Below are 20549 nucleotides of genomic sequence, written 5' to 3' on the forward strand. Positions count from 1 at the left end.
GAGCCATTAAGGAAAACAATGCACAAAGCCACTATTCCACTTGCTATAAAAACCAAAGCAATTGACATCCTCTATGAAGGATGTCAGTTGTGCATAATTAATGACAACCACTATGTGAAACTCTTACAGTTTGACTAAAAATACATATATTCACTTTTCAGAACAAATCTTTGGTGTACCTGTTTTCATTGGTTTTTTAATCGCCCATAAAGATGTCGGACTGTTTCTTCCAGAGTAGTGATCAAGCAATAATGTAAAAAGTCATATTAATTGGACATACAGATCTCTGTTTTGTTAAGTTCCATGAAAACATTGGCTCTGGATATTTACCTTAAAATGGAATGGCATCCTTTTTAAAGGAAAAGACATTTGTACAAGAATGTCGGAATGATTTGGAAAAATTAATGATACGAAACTTAAATGAACAGTCACATTTAATTCTAAATTCCATGAGTTTAGGAGTTAAAATCTACACTTGTTTATTGTTTTACCATGTGTAATGGATAATTGCAGTTGCCTGAGCAAGATTAGGTAGATAATTAGAATCAACAAACTTTTAGTGCTATCAAGTTGCATCTTAACAAAATCTTGTATGATTATCTATTTTAATTAAACAGTGGAAAGTCCAGATTGGAATATCAACAATTATGGGAAAGATTGATTGATAATTACCATAAAGATGACGTGTTGAATTGCAGACAGGCACAACGAAATCACTGTTATTTTCAGTGTGCCTTTCTGCAACTCAGTGTGTCATCTTTATGGTGACTACCAATCTGTCCTGTCCATAATTGTATTTTAGGTATCTTGACAAATGTGCTAAACAATATGTCTCTGTATTGATATTTAATGTATTGTATCGCTTGTCACCAAGGAAAGAAAAAATACCATTGGTGAATGACTGACACACACACACACACACGCACACGCACGCAGCTGTACCACAGTTCCTGTTTCTTTACTACATGGTGCTCGTCACTATTGGTGCCACCTCCCTTTACACTAACATCCCTAATGCCTATGGCCATAAAGCTATTGAAAACTAACTTTCCCAATGCCCGACAGATTCTAAACAAACAACCTCCTTCCTAGTCGCAATGACCAGTTACATCCTTACCCACAATTACTTCTCCTTTGAAGGCATTACCTACAAACAAATCAGGGGCACAGCTATGGGCATCTGCATGGCACCATCCTATGCCATCCTATTCAGCACCATCCTATGCCATCCTATTCATGGGCCATCTAGAGGAATCCATCTTATACATCCAGCATCCCAAACCCCTCACCTAGTTCATATTCATTGATGACATCTTTGTGATCTGGATTGAGGATGAGTACAACCTCTCCACATTCCTCCAGAACCTCAACACCACCTCCCCCATTCACTTCACCTGGCCCTACTCAACCCAACAAGCCACCTACCCCAATGTTGCCCTCCACCTTAAAGATGGCTGTATCAGCACCTCTGTCCATATCAAACCTACCAACCACCAGCAATACATCCACTTAAGACAGCTACCACCCATTCCATAACAAGAAGTCCCATCCATAAAGCCTAGCCACCCATGGCTGTTGCATCTGTAGTGATCAGAAGTCCCTTTTGAAATATACTAAGGGTCTCACTGAGGTCTTCACAGACCATAATTACCCTTCCATGTTTCTACAAAAACAAGTTCCCATGCCTTATCTTTCCAGTCACGCACCATATCCCAAAGTACCACTGTCCAGCTGCAGAGGAGCATTCCCTTCGTGACTCGCTACCTTACGGGACTGGAGTAACTGAATTACATTGTCTGCTAGGGTTTCGACTAGCTCTCGTCATGTCCTGAAACATGAAATGTTCTACCCACTATCCTTCCCACCCATCCCACAGAGGTATTCCACTGCCCACTGAACCTACACAATATCCTCATCCATCCCTAGACAATCCCTGCTCCCTACCCCTTGCCTCATGGCTCACATCCCTGTAATAAACCTAGGTGCAAGACCTGGCCCATTCATCCTCCCACCACCACCACCACCACCACCACCACCACCACCACCACCTAGTCCAGTCCGGTCACAAGGATCACCTATTCCACCAAAGGCAGGGCTATCTGTGAAACTAGTCATGTGATCTACAAATTAAGCTGCAACCACTGTGCTGCATTCTAAGTGGGCATGACAACCAACAGTCTGTCCTCAAGAATGGCCACTGACAACCTGTGGCAAAGAAACAGCTGGACCACCCTGTTGCTGGGCACATGGCCCAAAACAATGTTCTTCATTTCAGTGACTGCTGCACAGCCTGTGTCATCTGAATCCTTCCCACCAACAGCAGCTTTTCTAAATTGCGGAGGTGGCAACTCTCCCTGCAATATATCCTATGTTTCCATAATCCTCTTGGCCTCTACCTTCCTTAGTCATTGTCCTTACCCATCTAGCCCCTTCCCTATTCCCATTCCAGTACACCACCATCCTCTATTCCACCAACACGCCCAGTCTTTTTACTTCTCTCCTTTTATACTACTTCCCTCCCCTCTCCCACACCCTTCATCTAACTAACTTCTGACTGCACTTAGTTGGCCTACCCTCCCTCCACCCCGTCCCTGCTCGCTCCCACAAGTAGCACTTTACTGTCCCCCATCCTTACTTTGCTATCCCTCCCCCTCACCTCCCTTCCTCACCCTCCAGCTTCCCCCCCACCACCCAGCTGCCTCTCCCATCATATGCTGTGATTGTGTGTGTGTGTGTGTGTGTGTGTGTGTGTGTGTGTGTGTGTGTGTGTGTGTGTGTGTGTTGTCTATTTCTGAAAAAGGCCTTGGTGGTTGAAAGCTCACTTTCAGTCTCTCTCTATTGTGCTTATCTGCAACTCAGCATCTCCACTATATGGTGAGTAGCAACTATCCTTGTCAAAGAATGAGATTTTTCACTCTGCAGCGGAGTGTGCACTGATATGAAACTTCCTGACAGATTAAAACTGTATGCTGGACTGAGACTCGAACTCGGGACCTTTGCCTTTCGCAGGCAAGTCCTCTACCAACTGAGCGACCCGAGCATGACTAACGACCTGTCCTCACAGCTTCAAGATATTGTTACTTTGTGTCCTGGATTTTCCATTGTTAGCTCATTATAAAGATAGCAAAGAGGCAAGCTAAACAAGGAAGAAAGGATACAGCAAGCTTAGAAAAATTATCATTATGAAGAAAATTGTAGTAATAATGCTTTTCATTTAAAATACTCTTGCGGAAAATAAAAACTATATGAAGCAGTGATTCTGTATGAACCAAGTTTTATTAACATGTTAAAAAGGTTTTTTTGTGGTCTATGTAATTAAAGCCCAGAGGTAAAATACTTATGAACAGGTTTCTTGGCCAACCATTTCAGTATTTTGCATAGCCTTCTCTTAAAGTAGTACAATATTCCTATTGTGGATAGAGACTATCATGCTAGTGTTGGATGTCATCTTAGGAGGCAGTGTTCTAAGACTTTTTCCCTGTATTGTCTCAATTTTTCAAGGGTGGTTTGCTGTAATGTAGACACGACCAGATGTTGTCTCATCAGCTCCCACCAGTGCTCACTGGTGTGCAGATTTGGAAATCACAGGAAATCACAATGGTTAAAGTACTTGAGAAACATTTTGCAGAAGTACATCTCAATGGTTTTGAAAAGATGTCAACAGAATAATATGGATGTTGATGTATTTGGATGTAACGTGCAGTATTCCATATTTACTCATCAGTCACTAGCGCTTTACAGTCATTGTAGGGTACAACTCTATACACTTTGACTTGAATCCTTCCCGTATCTTGCTGCTTGCAACAAACTGGTATTGTTGCCCTTGTAGTCAATTACACACTTGTAAATAAAATTCCTGATATCAATACAACTTACTCTCATCGTTAAACATTATTTTGCACCATTCAGCCCTTTAATCACGTCTCTTTCACACAATCAGAGACAGGCTGCAGAGTGGTGAGGTGTTATGTGGAACTTGACAAATGGTATACTCATAGTGCGTTTTATAACAAATAATTCTTGACAATTCTAGCATGCACAGTGGATACAACATTGGAACTAATTTATGAGTCAGCTACCAAGCAATCAGTAATGAGTGCTCAGGTGAAGAGGGAGTCCAGGTATTAATCTGTATGATGACTGTTTTTGCAACTGAAATGATGTACATGTGCACCTTCATTGGACCACCAGCACAAGTAACACCTTGTTTCTAATTTTCTGAAATGACTGTTCAGCCCCCCTGCAATTGCAAAATACAACCTCCACAGAAATTTGGTTACTTCCATGGAACATGCTTGTAAGATCTACCTCAGTTACTTACACTGTGTGCTACTGCAAAAGGAAAGAAATAGACATTAGTTAAATTCATCAACTGAAATACAGTTATTATGGAGACAACATTTTTATCCTTTATAAGGTTTCTACTCCATCAATAGCATGATGCTTTGAGTGATCTCTTTGCTGTTTTTTTTTATTATTTTTTTATTTTTATTTTTTTTATCTGACCTTTACAGTTGGACATTCTTCATTTTCTGTATATTCATTCTAACTATGGAAATCCATACTAATGGAAGCTACTGGTAACTGTAGTACTTTTTCCATCAGAAAACGATACTTTGACATGTAATATTAGTTATGACATAATTTAAGTGTTTTTAAATGTTGGTTTCATTGTGTGCAGTTCAGTGCTGATGGATGATGTTTATTGGTGGTTAGTTACAGAAAACAAATGCTGTGGCATAATTACAAGTTAACAGACTGCATGCAGTACAGTTCCTGGATATAAATGAAAGCTGTCTTTCATGTTAAGGTGTGGGTTCAAAGTACCTTAAATACCTGATAGGTCTTAGAAATGATGGAGTAATGATAGAGTGTGTGAGAGACTGTTTAGGTGAAGATTATATCATTTTGTCATTAATTTTAACAATATGTTTAAGAAAGCTGTTGTTTATGAGGAGAATCTGCAATAGGGGAAAGTTTGCAACTAAACTGATAGTAAAAAAAGAGAACACATACAGGTTTCATGTTATTTGTTATTTGTGGCCATTTATAACCTCATTTGGCTACTGCATATGAATTGTCAGTGTAATGTCACACAATTGGTTTATAACCATACATAAACTAATTTAATTCAGATTTTGAAGAGTTGTTAATTTTTAATGATAGTTTTTTTCACATTTTGCCACCAAGCAACATTCAAAAAGCTAATATATAAACAGGAAAATTAATTTCAGAAAGTAGTTGAATTCACAGAGAGATGGCCAGCTCATCTATGTCTTAGTGAATATCTTCTGACTGTTAGTTATTCATTTCATTCATGAATTAATGTGTTTGGTGCAATACTGTTTCCAGAAGCTAAATTTCAACCATATACTCGACAGAGGGTCTTGTGGAGATCCCCGTAAGTTTATAATAATTATGTTGCATGATTTTTTATGTTTTATAGTAGGTTTTTTCCTTCGTTTTTATGATTAAACAGTTCTGTATTAATTTACCACCAATTAATTTGTAAATTTGAAGTGAGAAGATTAGTATATGTAACTGATTTTCTAATTACATTTGAATTGAGAATGTGAGCTTTAATTAATTATACATACAGTTGCTAGTTGTTCTTAACAACTGAATAAATATTATGTTTCAGAATACAGCTAGGGTTTTTCTTATGGCTACTGTAATCTACTAGACAATTACATTCCTATTTTCAGCTGTTCGTGTAACAGTTCAGATTTATGTTTATTATTTTTTAGGCAAGTAGACATGTTTATTTAAATCACCAATTTATTCTTTCTTGCTTGCTTGCTTACTCTGGGAGTTTTTCAGTGCATGGTGTGTGTTTCTGTTGTTTTTATTTTGACTAGCCGTTGATATTCTTGGTTTGTTTTAGTTCATTTCTCTTTGCATGTTTGCCATGTTTTTTTTTTTTTTTTGCACAACTGAAATAATTTTTTTCAAAGCTTTCCTAATAATTCCATTAGTTGCCTGAAGAATGTTTTCAGTAAATGACTTGCAAGAAAAGAAAATTAATGCTGAAAACTGTCTGCTGAATAACATAAAAATATTTGTGTTCTGTTTCTAATAGAACCTGATGATTTTACTTTTAAATCTTTGTAAGAGGAAGACGACTTTCAGCATCCTATGTAGATGAATAAGAGGAAAAACAACAGTGATGTAAAAGTGTCTTTTTAACTATGCCACAAAGTGCAGTAACACGTATATTTTCATCATAAATGTGCGGTTTATAATTGCCAGTACTCTTCTCTGCTTATGTGATAAATTTTTGGAGATATCTTTGATGCATTTCTTGATCCGAATCATAGTGAAGTGTGACCTGTGTGACAACTAAGAGTGCAGTGTATGAGATGAGCGAAATGTTAGATAACTTTGTTTTATTAGTTTTAGTTCTTCGTTATATGTAACATGTAATTAAAAATGAAAACTGATAATTATAAAAATAGTAAATTAATCAATTTCTCTGAAATAACATAATTGTAGGATGAGATTTAATAACAAAATGTAGTCACAATAAAGACAAAGGAAATTCCTTAACTAAATGTAATCAACAGATGTTAAACATGTTACATCCATCTCTACTGATAAGTTTTGTTCTTGTTAGTACATAGATAAGGGGTACTACTACTACTACTACTACTACTACTACTACTATGTGATCAGGCCCAGGGACTGCACACATCTACAAGTTTCCTCCTCCACTGTATTCTGTCCATTGCTGCTATCCGCCATTCATCCACATCTATTGACACTTGGTTTAAATCTTCATGAAGTCCATCCCTCCAAGGCTTCTTGGGTCTCCCTGGCGGTCTCTTTCCTGTAGGTGTGAAATCCAGGAACTTCCGAGGCCATCTGTGATCCTCCATCTGAGCCACATGGCCGGCCCACTGCATTCGTTTGGCTTTGACAGTTCCTGCTATGTTGGGCTACTGGTATAGTTCCTCAAGCTCTTGGTTGTATCTGATCCTCCATTCCCCTGTATCTGCATCCAGAACCCGACCAAAGATCTTCCGAAGCACTTTTCTCTCAAAAACAAGGAGCTTATGGAAGTCATGTTTCTGGATACTCCATGTCTCACAACCATATAGAATAACAGGCTGGATCAGGGTTTTGTACAGTCGAATCTTGAACTGTCTGGAGAGATATTTGGACTGAAGCAGTTGTGCTAGGCTGTGGTAAGATCGATTTCCTGCTTGTATTCTGGCATTGATGTCTGCTTCACATGGCTAGTTCTCAGTGAAAAGTGCCCCTAGGTATTTGAATTCTTGCACTCTCTTGTAGGAATGGTCCCCAACCTGCAGTGATTGTAGATGATCAGCAGTCTGACAATGACCACATGTCATAACGAGGTACTCTGTCTTGGCTTTGTTTATGTTTAGCCCAAATTTGCTGGCAGCCTCCTTTAGTGCTTTGGTCATTTGCTCCAACTCCTCTTCCGACCTAGAGAGTAAACAGATGTCGTCTGCATAGGCTAAGTATGCCAGTCTCTTTCCTTCGATTTCAATCCCTTCGTTCTCATGGCAGGTCTCGAGTACGATCTTCTCGAGGGCAAAGTTGAACAGGATAGGGGACAACCCATCTCCTTGCCTGAGTCCTGTCACAATTTCAAACTCCTCAGTTACGCGATTTCCCATATTCACCTTTGCACGTATTTCGTTCAGACAGATCTTTATCAGATTGATGAGTTTCTCTGCAAACTCCCTTAAACAGTTGAGCAGACTCTATGCAATCATAGGCCTTCTTAAAATCAACGAATAAAATATGCAAATCTTTACCATATTCACCCAGTTTCTCAGTGAGCTGCTGGAGACTGAAGATGTGATCTACTGTTGACCGTCCTGGCCGGAAACCTCCCTGGTACTCTCCAATCACCGATTCTGCCACTGGCTGAATTCTCTGTATGAGGCAATTGGACAATATCTTACAGCAGACGTTAAGCAGGGCCATTCCTCGATAGTTGTCACATTTCAGTTTGTCGCCCTTCTTATGTATTGGACAAATCGGAGCTGTTTTCCATTCTCCTGGTAGTTCTTCTTTGGTACATATTGCCTGTATCAGGGGTATACAAAATTAAATACTGAAGCATTGCGATTTGAAGGTTATTATTGCACCTTTGAAGTGGATGTTATCAGTAGCTGGTCAATTTCCTGCAGCATGTGTGGCAGCAGGAAGTATCTAGTGTTGAAGTACTAATCATGTCACTTAATTCCCATTGTCACTAAATTATACTAAGGAATAAAATGATTGCTTAGTTAAAGCTGCTAAACCAGAAAAGAAAAATATGAAGAGTGTTGTTGCATATGTGTAATGAGACTTTCATATCTTTGTTATGCAGGTGCAGTAGAACCTTCAGGCTGATAAAACGGAAAGTGTTTTGTACAATGTTCATTTTGAGTGGGTCTCTTAAGAACCATGCTTCATAAATATTTAGTAGTCCATTTGAAATAAATAATCTTAACAGGTTAGGGGCCCAGGACATGCGTGAATAGGTGCAAAGTATTTGTTTCTGCTCGGCCCAGGACATGCGTGAATAGGTGCAAAGTATTTGTTTCTGCTCGTGGATAAATTTTCTTGGAATAACATGACTTTGTCTGTTGTCTTTGTGACTGATGAAAATTGCAGCCAGCATTGGTGACTATGAAATAAAAGTGGATAAACTTGAAGTACCTGAAGACTGAAACTTCCTGGCAGATCAAAACTGTGTGCTAGACTGAGACTCGAACTCAGGACTGAAAAAAATGGAAAAGGTATGTGTCAATTCTGTTGTGAGCATATGCACTTGAAGACATTGTTAACGTTACATACATGTGCCCAGAACTGGTAGAAGATGTGACTGTGGACAAGTAAATGGCACACCAGCAGTAATTGAAAGGTGATGCAAAAGTTGCAAGTAGTAGCCAAGCTCATGTTGACGTGCAGCCACATAAGTGAAACTTGGGGGCAAGTTACATTAGTAATTCTAATGTAGCAGTAGGCAATGACTGCACTAATGCTCATGTTGAAAAGTTGCTGAAAGTTTTCATAGATTCAAACAATGAATTGCAGAGGCACAAGGAAAGTGTTTTGTCTGTAAGAATTTGAAATGGTTATATGGTTATATTTTATCCATACTAGGAAAAGAATAAGACAATTTTGAAGACTTGTGCAACATGATTCTGTCTGAAAATCAAAATGTGAACCTTTTGATTGAAAAGTTGTGCATGATTCAGTTTTGTGATCAAAGTATCGTTGAATTAGCTGCATTTCTCACACACAGAGGTCCTAAGATGAAAATTCATTGAAATAAGTGCTGATTGAAAAATCAAAAAAGAATACGGAAAATGCAAAGCAAAAATCACCCTCTCATAAATGTGGGCAGGCAGGCCAGTGAGCAGCAGTATGTCAGATGAAAGGGCAGGTAATTGCATTCACATCAATCAGTTTGAAAATAATAGTGCATTTTTGTCACATTTATTCGGTGCTTTAGTCAATAACTGTGTTGAAGTTGACAGTTTGTACTGTAGCAGTGGTGCACAAACCACATCACTGCGAATACACGGTATTTTATATTGTATACAATATTTTATGTTCCTGAAAGGATTTCAGTTGGAAAAAGAGCTGTAAGGATATCAGCTTATGAACAGGGAACTGTGAAAAATGAAATGCAGTTTAATACTGCCAGAAAAAATGCTGAATTGAAGGATGTGCTTTATGTTTCTTCAGCAAGTGCTTACTTAGAGTTTTGTAAAGGCAGCTGCACAGACAAATAGTTACTGATTAACAAATCCATGCCATCGTAAATGGACCTAAGTCTATAGAGTCCCTTGGAATAGCTCACTACTACATATATATTAAAGATGATTTTAGCAAATTTTATAAAATTTTCCTCCTGAGGCAGAAGAGTGAAGTCAGCACCACCCTAGAACAGTCCTTGAATGAGTCTAAGAAAAACATTCATGTTATCAAACATTTCTGGTGTGATAAAGGAAGAGAGTTAGATAACAAAGTCTCGGAATTGTTGGCAAACAGAGCCATGGAGCATTGCATTACTCTACCTTACAAACCACAAAAAAAGGGTGTTGCAGGAACAGAAAACTGCTATTGAGGAGAGTGTACTTTCACTGTTGATCCCTAGTAAATTGCCGAAAGAAGTGTGGGCAGAAGGATGCAATACTACTAGATACCTTTTGAATTGCAGTGGGAAGTCCTCTATTGAAAAAATACATATTGTGAACTGCAGTATGGATGACCATTAGGCAGCTTGAATAATTTGAGAATCCTTAGAAAATAATGTTACCAGTACACCTATAACACCACGCGCTATCTAATGTGTTCCAAAATGCTGCACATAAAAACAGAATTTTTATGGGGCTTGTCCTCGGGTTCGATTGATGATAGAAAGGCAGGGTCAAATGTTATGGATGGTTCCTGGGCTAGACACTATTTCTATACTCAACAGGAGGTTTGTCGTACTGTAACTATCCTACAGTATAGGGTCAGAGTCTGAATATTACGCACTTCCTCCTACTCAGGCAAATGAAGCAAATTGGTAGTTTTTGGGTACCAGGACTAAGCTGTGAATTCCAAAATGGCTATGCACGGCAGATGGCTGGAATTTTTGTGATAGATTCCTAATATTCTGATCTCGAACAACCTTGAAAATTTTCTAGATATCTTTTATTTGTTTCCGAGACACAGAGGTTCAAAGTTACCCTACTTGTACATGTAGAAAATGCATGTAATATCTGGTGTGAGGAGAAAGTGTAGTTTACAAAGTGACATGCCATGAAGAAATGTACTGTCAAGTGTCTCCATTATCATTGAAGGGTTCTGAGAATCTCACATCATAGTCCCAAGGCCTATGCAAAATTTTTGTGCATGTAAAATTCAGTCTGAGGTGTAAAATTCATTTTGCATTATTTCAGTTTCACGTAAGTAAACTAACAAAATTTTACCGATCCATATAACTCCTTTCATAAGACAGCCATGTCCCTCTGTAGCAGGGAAAATAAGGGAACCAACAGAAAAATGCTACTGTCATAGCACAAAAAAGGCTAATATACTCCTGTTTTAAAAGACTCTGAGTGAAAACACATTTGCATTTTTTTATGTTGAAAGAAAAGAATAAAGTGGCAGTGGGAAAGAGACGGTGAAGTTATAAATACTGGAAGATAATAGACAATGGTCATAGTGTTGGAAGAGTGAAACAGGCAGTGACAGTGTGACAGAACGAGAGGGACACAGTGGAAGTTGAGGTGGGTGAGAGCCAGTGATAATGAGTGAGAATCTGTGACAGTGGCAATGAGGAAGAGAGGTATAGTGATAGTGAGAAGAGACAGCAGCAGTGGGAAGGAATGAATGAGGTTATAGCTGTAAAGGAGAGCAAGAGGGAGATGACGGTGATGAGAGGAGACAGTAGTAGTTGTTCTAGGAGAGAATGAGGGAGAATGTGGCTGTTAGACAGGAGACAGTGACAGAGAGAGACAAAGAGATAATGAAAATGAGTGGGGCTGAATGAGTAAGAGAGAATGGGCAAGTTGGAGTGGATGGGTATGAGCAATTTACAGCAACTAGTCGGTATGGAGCTTGTGGAAGTGAGATGTGAATTGCATGTTAAAAAGAGCACAAATATGTTCACATACCAAATTTTTTGGGAAAATTTTGTAAGGTGTTGATGACGGCATCCCGCTATTCAATCAGTCTTTCAGACAGGAGCATATTAGCTGCAAGAGGAGAATTTTTGTGATGGCCTACATGTGAACAAGAACTTTTGTTCAAAATGTGATGACAGTGCTGTGCATGGATATCTGGTTGGGTATGTGAATGACATTCAATTTTGGGGAAAGGTTCTGCCAAGTCATAATGTAAAATTCAAGGCTGAAGTTGTATACAATCTGCAGACCACCATTACTGAATTTGTGGTTGCTCGTGATGAAACTGTTAGACAGGGTCAACCTAATTAGACTTGTGATGAGTGAAAGGAATCAAAAAATGTCACCCACGACAAGAGGACAGAAGGCTTAAGTGAAGAGGAATCAGATACATACACAACATCAAGTTCTGGAGGAAGTCAAGTATTGAGAAATGAAGAAACAAATGTCAAAAGAAGGAACCAGAATAGATGAGCAGTGGAGATTGCGTGTACATGGGCGAAATATCATCAGGGCCAGACATCCAAGCTGTTGTACTGATACTTTGCAATCTAGCTATAAAAATCAGTGTCTGGAGGCCATTCATGAAGAATGGAAGTCCCTGAAAGAGAATCATACATGGGTGTCAGTGAATGCCCATGCAGTGCATAGATTTTGCACAGTCAATGTGTCTTACAAAAGAAAATTGCAGAAAATATGAATATTTGCTTCAAGGGTCAACTTGTGACCAAAGGACCCATACAAAGGCAGGGAACTGGTTATGAAGAGACATTCAGCTCTGTTGAAAGTTATGGTACTATTCAAATCCAATTGGCAGTGGCCTGTGCAGAGAAAGCAAAGCTTGACCACTTTGACATGAAAACAGCTTTTCTCAAAGATGTACTCGAAAAGGTGATGTGTAACAGCCTGAAGATTTTGAAGACGATACTGGACATTTACGTTGACCGAAGAAAAGTCTGTATGTTCTCAAGTAGACACTGTGTTGTTGGAACAAATATTTCATAGACTTCATGATGAAAGCAGATTCAAAAAAAGAATGATGGTGATCTCTCTCTCCCTTCTACCATTGGGGCAACAAGAATTATTTGAGTCACAATCTATGTTGTTGATGGTTTAGTTGTGTGCAGCAACAGAGCAGATATTGAAAACTTCATGAAAATGCTGATGCTGGAGTTAAATAGACCTAGAGGACCTCTCAACTACTTTTTATGTAGGAAGGTACAGCAAAATGGGGGTCCCAAGCCATCACAGTAGTTATTCCTTCCCTACACCACAATTTCACTCTCTGACTATATCTTGTCTGATTTACTCTGCAGGACAGATTTCATGCTGACAGCCAAGACATCAATTCTGGATCCTCTGACTTATTTTAAATCATATATTTAAGTTAATTTATGTTCGGTCCTCACATATGGGTTTGACTTCCTCCAATTAAAAACTTTTTGCAGATTGCGCAGGCCCAGCAGGGAAGGTTGCCTACCAGGTGTGGAGGTTTGAAGTCCAGTATGGTGGTAGGCCCCTGACCATGCAGGTATCACACTGTTGATGATGCTTGAGCTATCACCACCTCACACATGCCAAGGAATAGATGCTTGACCATATGGGGGTACAAAGACTGAAGGCACTATCCAGCACACCAGATGGTCTTTGCTATGGCCAGGTGACACCCAAAGTGAGAGCCCCTGCTCAAAGGTACAGCATCATGGTGGATATTTGGCATTATTAAATGACCAAAGTTATCACACAGTGACTGTGAGGCTTCTGTAGTCTCCTTAGACAGACCTCTATTCAGTGCCAGTTGTTATGATGCTAGCAGTATTCCCCCCTTGGCTGTGCCATGGGAAGAGAAGAAAACCAAGCAACCTGCAGATTGTCATTTCCCTCAGTTCCTTGTTTTTACCCGAACAGATGGAGGGTCCTTTCTCTCTACTAAACCAGTTTTTTATGGAGAATATTGAAAACATGTTTGTCAAACTCACTTCAGTTAGCAAATGAAGTGTTTCCATCTTAATTAAGATGGCAAATCCTGTTCAGTCCCGGGCATTAATCTATTATAACCAACCTGTGATATACTTGTTACCATCGGACCCTGTAAGAGCCTCAACTTGGTACAGGGATTAATTTTTCACTGGAACTTAATGCTGCTGACAGACGAAGAACTACGCAAATACTTCAAGAGGCAGAGATCGCTTTGTACATTGAGACCTTCCAGACAACGAGGCAACCACTTCATGAAAATTCACCATGTCCATTTCAGTTGCAGGAATGTCTACTCCCCCTGATTCTGAGGACAGCTGACCTACTCAATCTATGCAAAAGTCTAGAAGCGAAGTTCACAGGTCCTCATATTTTGGAGCTCAGAAAATATATTTTCAAAATTTTTTGTAACAATTTGGAGAACAGCGATCTCGTAATCTATATACAATTATGAAACTACCTGGCAGATTAAAACTGTGTGCCGGACCGAGACTCGAACTCGGGACCTTTGCCTTTCGCGGGCAAGTGCTCTACCAACTGAGCTACCCAAGCACGACTCGTGCCCCGTCCTCACAGCTTTACTTCTGCCAGTATCTCATCTCCTACCTTTCAAACTTTTTCACTCTCTCATTCTGGAAACATCCCCCAGGCTGTGGCTAAGCCATGTCTCCGCAATATCCTTTCTTTCAGTAGTGCTAGTTCTGCAAGGTTCGCAAGACAGCTTCTGTAAAGTTTGGAAGGTAAGACACGAGATACTGGCAGAAGTAAAGCTGTGAGGAGGGGGCGTGAGTCGTGCTTGGATAGCTCAGTTGGTAGAGCACTTGCCCGCGAAAGGCAAAGGTCCCGAGTTCGAGTCTCGGTCCGGCACACAGTTTTAATCTGCCAGGAAGTTTCATATCAGCGCACACTCTGCTGCAGAGTGAAAATCTCATTCTATATACAATTAGTGAAAAAACAAACCTTTTTGATCTATACTGTTTTTCACTAAGTTTGAATACATGATTGCCTGTATCCAGATTCAGTGACGTTAACCTTTGTCACTACTGTGGCCACATTGTCAGCAGTCGACAGTACCTGCTGTATTTACTCTCTCAGTTGTAGCATCCAGTAGTTGCACAAATATACTTGACTAAGTGGGCACATGCCCTCCACTCTTGTGGTTGCTGTGGCACCGTCTTTGGGGACCACTTTATGCACTCAGCCAGAGAAGCTCCCTCTCAGGAACTCTCTGCCCAGAAATCCACTGATCAGAGACCAACATCAACCAGTGAGTGTGGGTACCAGGACTACCCACTCTTCTTGCATTCCCATACGCACAGTGCATAAGCCCTCATAAGAATCTTGACCGCCAACAGTTGAGAGAGAAGAAAAAATCTTGAGAAAAGGGTATTCTGGCAACTGTAAAGGTACCAGATCCAAATATATCGTTGGACTCTGAATCAATGTTTGCTTGATGATGATCCAACCTCGTCAGTGACACACAGTGATCCTGGTGCACGACCTTTCTTCCGGGCACCTTCACACCTAACCAAGACACCCTCAGCGTGATGATCAATGGATATTACTGTCACCTTCTGGAATTTCACAACTGACTTCCTCTTGCTCTGCAATCTGTGTTACTTTCCAAGAGATACATTTCACTGATAACACTTTGTGGTTACTGTGCATTATACCAACACCATACCAGCTCTAAGATCACATGGATGGGGCACACATCAGTTCACATATGTGTCATCAAGGAGTGGATTCCCCTCCATACCATATTGGAAGCATTAGTGCTAAAAATCTCAGTAATAACCATTTGTAACTTGTGTCCAGCTGTCCAGGTCACTTTATTACCTCCAGATGACCATGTTAATTCAACAGCTCCCCCTCACCCCCATTTCCTCCGACTTATTTTCTTACTGAAGGATTCCGGTGCACACCACACCCCGTGGGGGAAGTATCTATTTGTCTGGTAGAGGTCTTCTTATAGATCAGCTTCTTTCTAATCTTGAATTGCATCTCTTTAATGACAATTGCTACATTGAACACTACATGTTGATCTGTGTGATAGTGACCACTTTCTGGTGATCCTGTCACTTCCTTGTCATCACCTGTTGGACTAATTACCATGTTGAATTTTTCAAAGAACTGACTGGCAGTTGCATACCTCTGCTGTCAGGTTGTGGGAGACGGCTCTGTCGCAATCACGCACACCATTGGAACTGCAGTTTCCCTTCCATTACCCTGCAAACTGCTTGAAAGGATGGCAGCTCAACGATTGTGCTAGCTTCTCAAATCAAGGGGCTTTTTATCTCACTATCTGTATGGTTTCTGGGTGGGACAATTGACAAACAGCCTTCTGATTAGGCTGGAAACAGGAATCCAAATGGCTTTTTCTGAATTCCAACACTCCATTGAATTTTTTTAACTGCATAAAGCAAATAACATTGCTTGACATCATCGGACTTTACCTACGCTCCATGCCAGGGACTTTCTAGACTCCCAACCAATTTTTATTCATCAGTCTTCATCCCACTGGTTGTTCCAGCCATGATTGTAGATCACTTGGGCCCCTGTGGGTTCAAGACAATAACATCCCATAGCGCACTTTGCTGAGTGTTACACTCTTCCTCATTGCCATCAATGGGCTACTTATCTCCATTGGATTACTGAGAACCACTGTGCTGTATGTTAATGACTTTCACATTTAGTATGGCTCCCATTTGGTAAACTAGGCTGAATGACAGTTTCAAGGCACCATCCAAACGGCCTCCACTTGGCCCTTTCCCATATCTTCCAGTTCTCTCTCACGAAAATGCGAGTCTTGCATTTCTGTCATCATATCGCAATCTGTCGTGACCCAGAATTCTTCTACGGTACCCAGCACTTGGTCATTGTTGCACTGTCCAAATTTTTGGGATTCCTATGTGATAAAGAGCTGACATGATTACACGATATTTGTCAACTGAAGACTAGATGCATGTGGAAACTTAACACTATATGCTCCCTTGCCCACACCTCTTAGGATGCGGGTCATGCCAATCTCCTCCATCCTGACTGAATTATGATTGCCACTTTGATGGCTCAGTAACACCTTCAGCTTTGAAATTGTTGGATTCAGTCCATCATCATAGAATAAGACTGGCCACTGGCACTTTCCTGACTAATACCATAGACAGTCTACGCAGACCATGAATTAAGGTTGATCTTTTTCAAGGTCCTCACGTTTTGGTCACCTCTAAGACCTTTCCGCATCCATCCCTCTCAGTTCCTTAGAATATCAGGATGCTGCCATCACTTACATTGATGGCTCTAAAACCAAGGTTAGGATGGGGTGTGATTTTACATCTCTTACCAGTAAGGAACATAACTTGTTGCCAGGAACATGTAGTGTTTTTACGGTGCAGCTATAATAGAACCCTATATTTTATTATAGCCTTCCATTTCAGCATTTTAGTTTGCAGAGACTCCATGACCAGTCTCTAGGTACTGATCGATGTTTCTCTTGTCATCCTGTAATGTCCGCTATTCGTGACCACCTCTCTACATTAGTCGAACTGCCTGCTCAGTTTTCTTTGAGTCTGAAGTGTAGGAATCCCTGGGAATGAACTGGCCAACTATTTGTTTATGGGTACAACTATTTGCACATATTTCACTTTGGCGATCGAAGGTACAGATTTCTGGGTCCAAATAAGATGTCACTCGGGGATGAAACATAACCTCCAAGAAATTCCACACATATCATGGAAACTACAGCTGTGTGGTGCTCCTTCCTACGTTCCTCCTGGAAGAAGTCTAAGACCCTATATTGTCTTCCCATTGGCCATACCGGATTAACACACAGTTCTATTCTATATAAAAAGCCACCCGACTTTGTTCTTGTGAAGCGTTTCAGAGCATACATCACATCCTGGGGAATACCGCTCCTTTTGGCTCTCCATGCTGAGCATGGTCATAAGGATTCTTGCCTCTGATATTGACACTCACACAGAGTTCAACTGGTTCTGTGTTTTCTTAATGAAAGTGGTTTTTATTTTCATATATAACTTTTTAAATTACTGTTTTTGGGGGAAGGGGAGGGGAGGATGTTTCCCAGAGGACCCTTGTCCCTTCCTCCTTTGCCAGCAACCTTGGATATCCATCTTGCACTCTTGTTTTAATTGATTTTATATGGGTTTGCTCATTTTCTGCCATACACTGTTTTCTTTTCAGGGGTAGCACTCCCGTGAATAGTGGGTGCTTTTCCCCTTTTTAATGGTTTCTTTATAATGTATTGTGAGCGGGATAGTTGTGGGAGGGATGGCCCGTCATGTGCAGAGCTCCAGGGGACACTCATCTGGTCACACCCACCTGCCCACCTGTTATTTCTCTCACCTTGTTTATTATTTTGACCCAACTGCTGTCCACTATGTTTTTTAGCATTCTCAGTTTTACTATGACAAATATCCCATCTAAAAGGCATTCTTCACCCTATTAACTGTCTTTGCTCTTAATTAGGTTTATGGGGAGGGCGAGGGTGTTCAGATGCAGGTGGCATTTCTCTCACCACATATGAGACCTGGTAGATGCCCTTATCTATTCTGACCTAAGTACTGGCCCAGCCCATATACTTTCACTCCTCCTTAAATTATTTCTCAACTCTGGGATCAGTATTGCTTTCAGTGCATTGATTTTACCAGTCATACATATTTTCATATTCCAATTAAATTTCCAGTTGACATAACTAAATCCAGATGAGCTATCTCTTTACTGAGGGACTGATGACCTCGCTGTTTAGTGACCAAAACCTTCAGTATGCATCATGAGGCTCCATTAGAACCTATTTTAGGCGGATTATGGAAAACCAGTCCGTCAAATTCTCACTTCAAAGCCAAGCCACTAGCCCATGTAACTTCTGGACACTTTGATAATCTGATCTTTTTATCTTTTATCTCTTTCTTTTCTCCTCCTCCTCCTCCTCCTCCTCCTCCTCCTCCTCCTCTTCTCTCTTGCCACAGTTGCTTCTTTTCCATTGCTCTCTCCCCCTTCCTATTCTTTCTTTTGCTCTTTCTTTCTTTTTCCCTGTCTCTTAACATTTGCATAATTAATATAATAGAGGGAAACATTCCACGTGGGAAAAATATATCTAAAAACAAAGATGATGTGACTTACCAAACGAAAGCTCCGGCAGGTCGATAGACACACAAACATACACACAAAATTCAAGCTTTCGCAACAAACTGTTGTCTCATCAGGAAAGATGGAAGGAGACCAAATGTGTCTGCTTGTGTCTGTATATGTGTGGATGGATATGTGTGTGTGTGCGAGTGTATACCCGTCCTTTTTTCCCCCTAAGGTAAGTCTTTCCGCTTCCGGGATTGGAATGACTCCTTACCCTCTCCCTTAAAACCCACATCCTTTCGTCTTTCCCTCTTTCCTGATGAGGCAACAGTTTGTTGTGAAAGCTTGAATTTTGTGTGTATGTTTGTGTTTGTTTGTGTGTGTATCGACCTGCCAGCCAGTGCTTTCGTTCGGTAAGTCACATCACCTTTGTTTTTAGATACATTTGCATAATTAGAATGATCATTTGCTGTGTACTTAGTCTGTAATCCCTTTAGTAAACAGCAAATGACATTGAAACATTGAAAGTTTCCCACTTACTTACTCAAATACACTGGCGTGCAAATCTGAAGGACAGAATTAACTTTTGCATGACGTGTCGCTGCCAAGTAATATAAATCGATGAAACTTGGACCATATATAGAAAGAACTGCTACAGTGTAGCACAGGAGGTAACTGAAAGAACTATGCAATGAGATGAACAGAAATGACAATTTTATTAAAAGACAATAATTATACCGAAGTCATTGTGTTGTCGTCTCCTGGACATTACAAAAGGAGGACATGATTATTTAACAGTTTGTGTGACCACCACAAGATGACAATGCTTGCTCTGGGCATTCTTCCTTGCTGGGCACAAGGTTGGTAAGGTATTATTCTGGTAGGATGTTCCATTACTCCACCAGCATGGTTGACAAGCTGCAGAATGTTTTGCCAACATGTACCGCACATTCTTGATAGGATTTAAATTGGGGGCAAGCATATCCATTTGCCAAATGTCCTCTCCTTCCATGAGCTGCTCCACTTACGTTGTTCAGTTTGATAATGCATTTCTGTCCATAAAAATGAAGTTGGTGCAGAGTGCACCCCTGTAAAGATGTACATAGGGAAGTACTTTGTCAACTAATGTTAACAGGTGAGTGTATCGTGTTCAAAGATTTGAAAGTCAGTATGCCCATGGATCATTATGCCTCTCCAAACTATAGCCCCTGGACCACCAAAATAATCGTGTTTGACAATATTCATGTTTACATTACGAGGTGTGACAAAGTAACGAGACTGATGTGAAAAAAATTGTTGCTTACCATTTTAGTCAAGTTTAGTGTTGCCTCCTTCAAAGTAGTCCCCTTCTGATTGCACACACTTTTTCCAGCGCTTCTACTATTGATGGCAACATTTCTGGAACTCAACTTTTGTAATGTCCTCCATGACCCTTGTCACAGCTTTTTGGACATCTTGTGTTGTTTGAAAATGCTGTCCCTTGACCGTCGTTTTGACTCTTGGAAATAGAAAAAAGTCGCACGGAGTGATATCTGGTAAATAAGGTGGCTGTGGTAGTACTGAAATTTGTTTTGAGGTTAAAAATTGCTGTACTGACAGAGCAGTATGGGATGGCACATTATCGTGATGCAGAATCCAATTATCAGCAATGTTGGCATGGACACGAAGAACTCTTTTTATGAAGTCTTTCTAAAATGTCTTTGTAGTAATATTGGTTAACTGTTTGTCCAGCAGGCACCCACTCTTTATGAACAATTCGCTTGGAATCAAAGAAGCACACAAGCATACATTTCACTTTTGACTTTGACATGCGAGCTTTTTTTGGTCTGGGTGATCCCTTTGAGCACC

The 20549-nt window shown here is 40.3% G+C and overlaps 1 protein-coding gene and 1 non-coding gene across 2 annotated transcripts in view; both read left to right on the forward strand.

Annotated features, from left to right (window-relative positions):
- LOC126252303 (uncharacterized) overlaps positions 1–20549 on the forward strand; it is a 259042-nt gene that overhangs the window by 148404 nt on the left and 90089 nt on the right. The gene's annotated exons all lie outside the window — the stretch shown is intronic.
- Positions 14410–14484, forward strand: Trnas-cga (transfer RNA serine (anticodon CGA)). Its single transcript has one exon. It is a non-coding gene; the product is annotated as a tRNA-Ser (tRNA).

This window comes from Schistocerca nitens, chromosome 4 (assembly GCF_023898315.1).
Source record: "Schistocerca nitens isolate TAMUIC-IGC-003100 chromosome 4, iqSchNite1.1, whole genome shotgun sequence".
In the NCBI taxonomy this organism is placed as follows: domain Eukaryota; kingdom Metazoa; phylum Arthropoda; class Insecta; order Orthoptera; family Acrididae; genus Schistocerca; species Schistocerca nitens.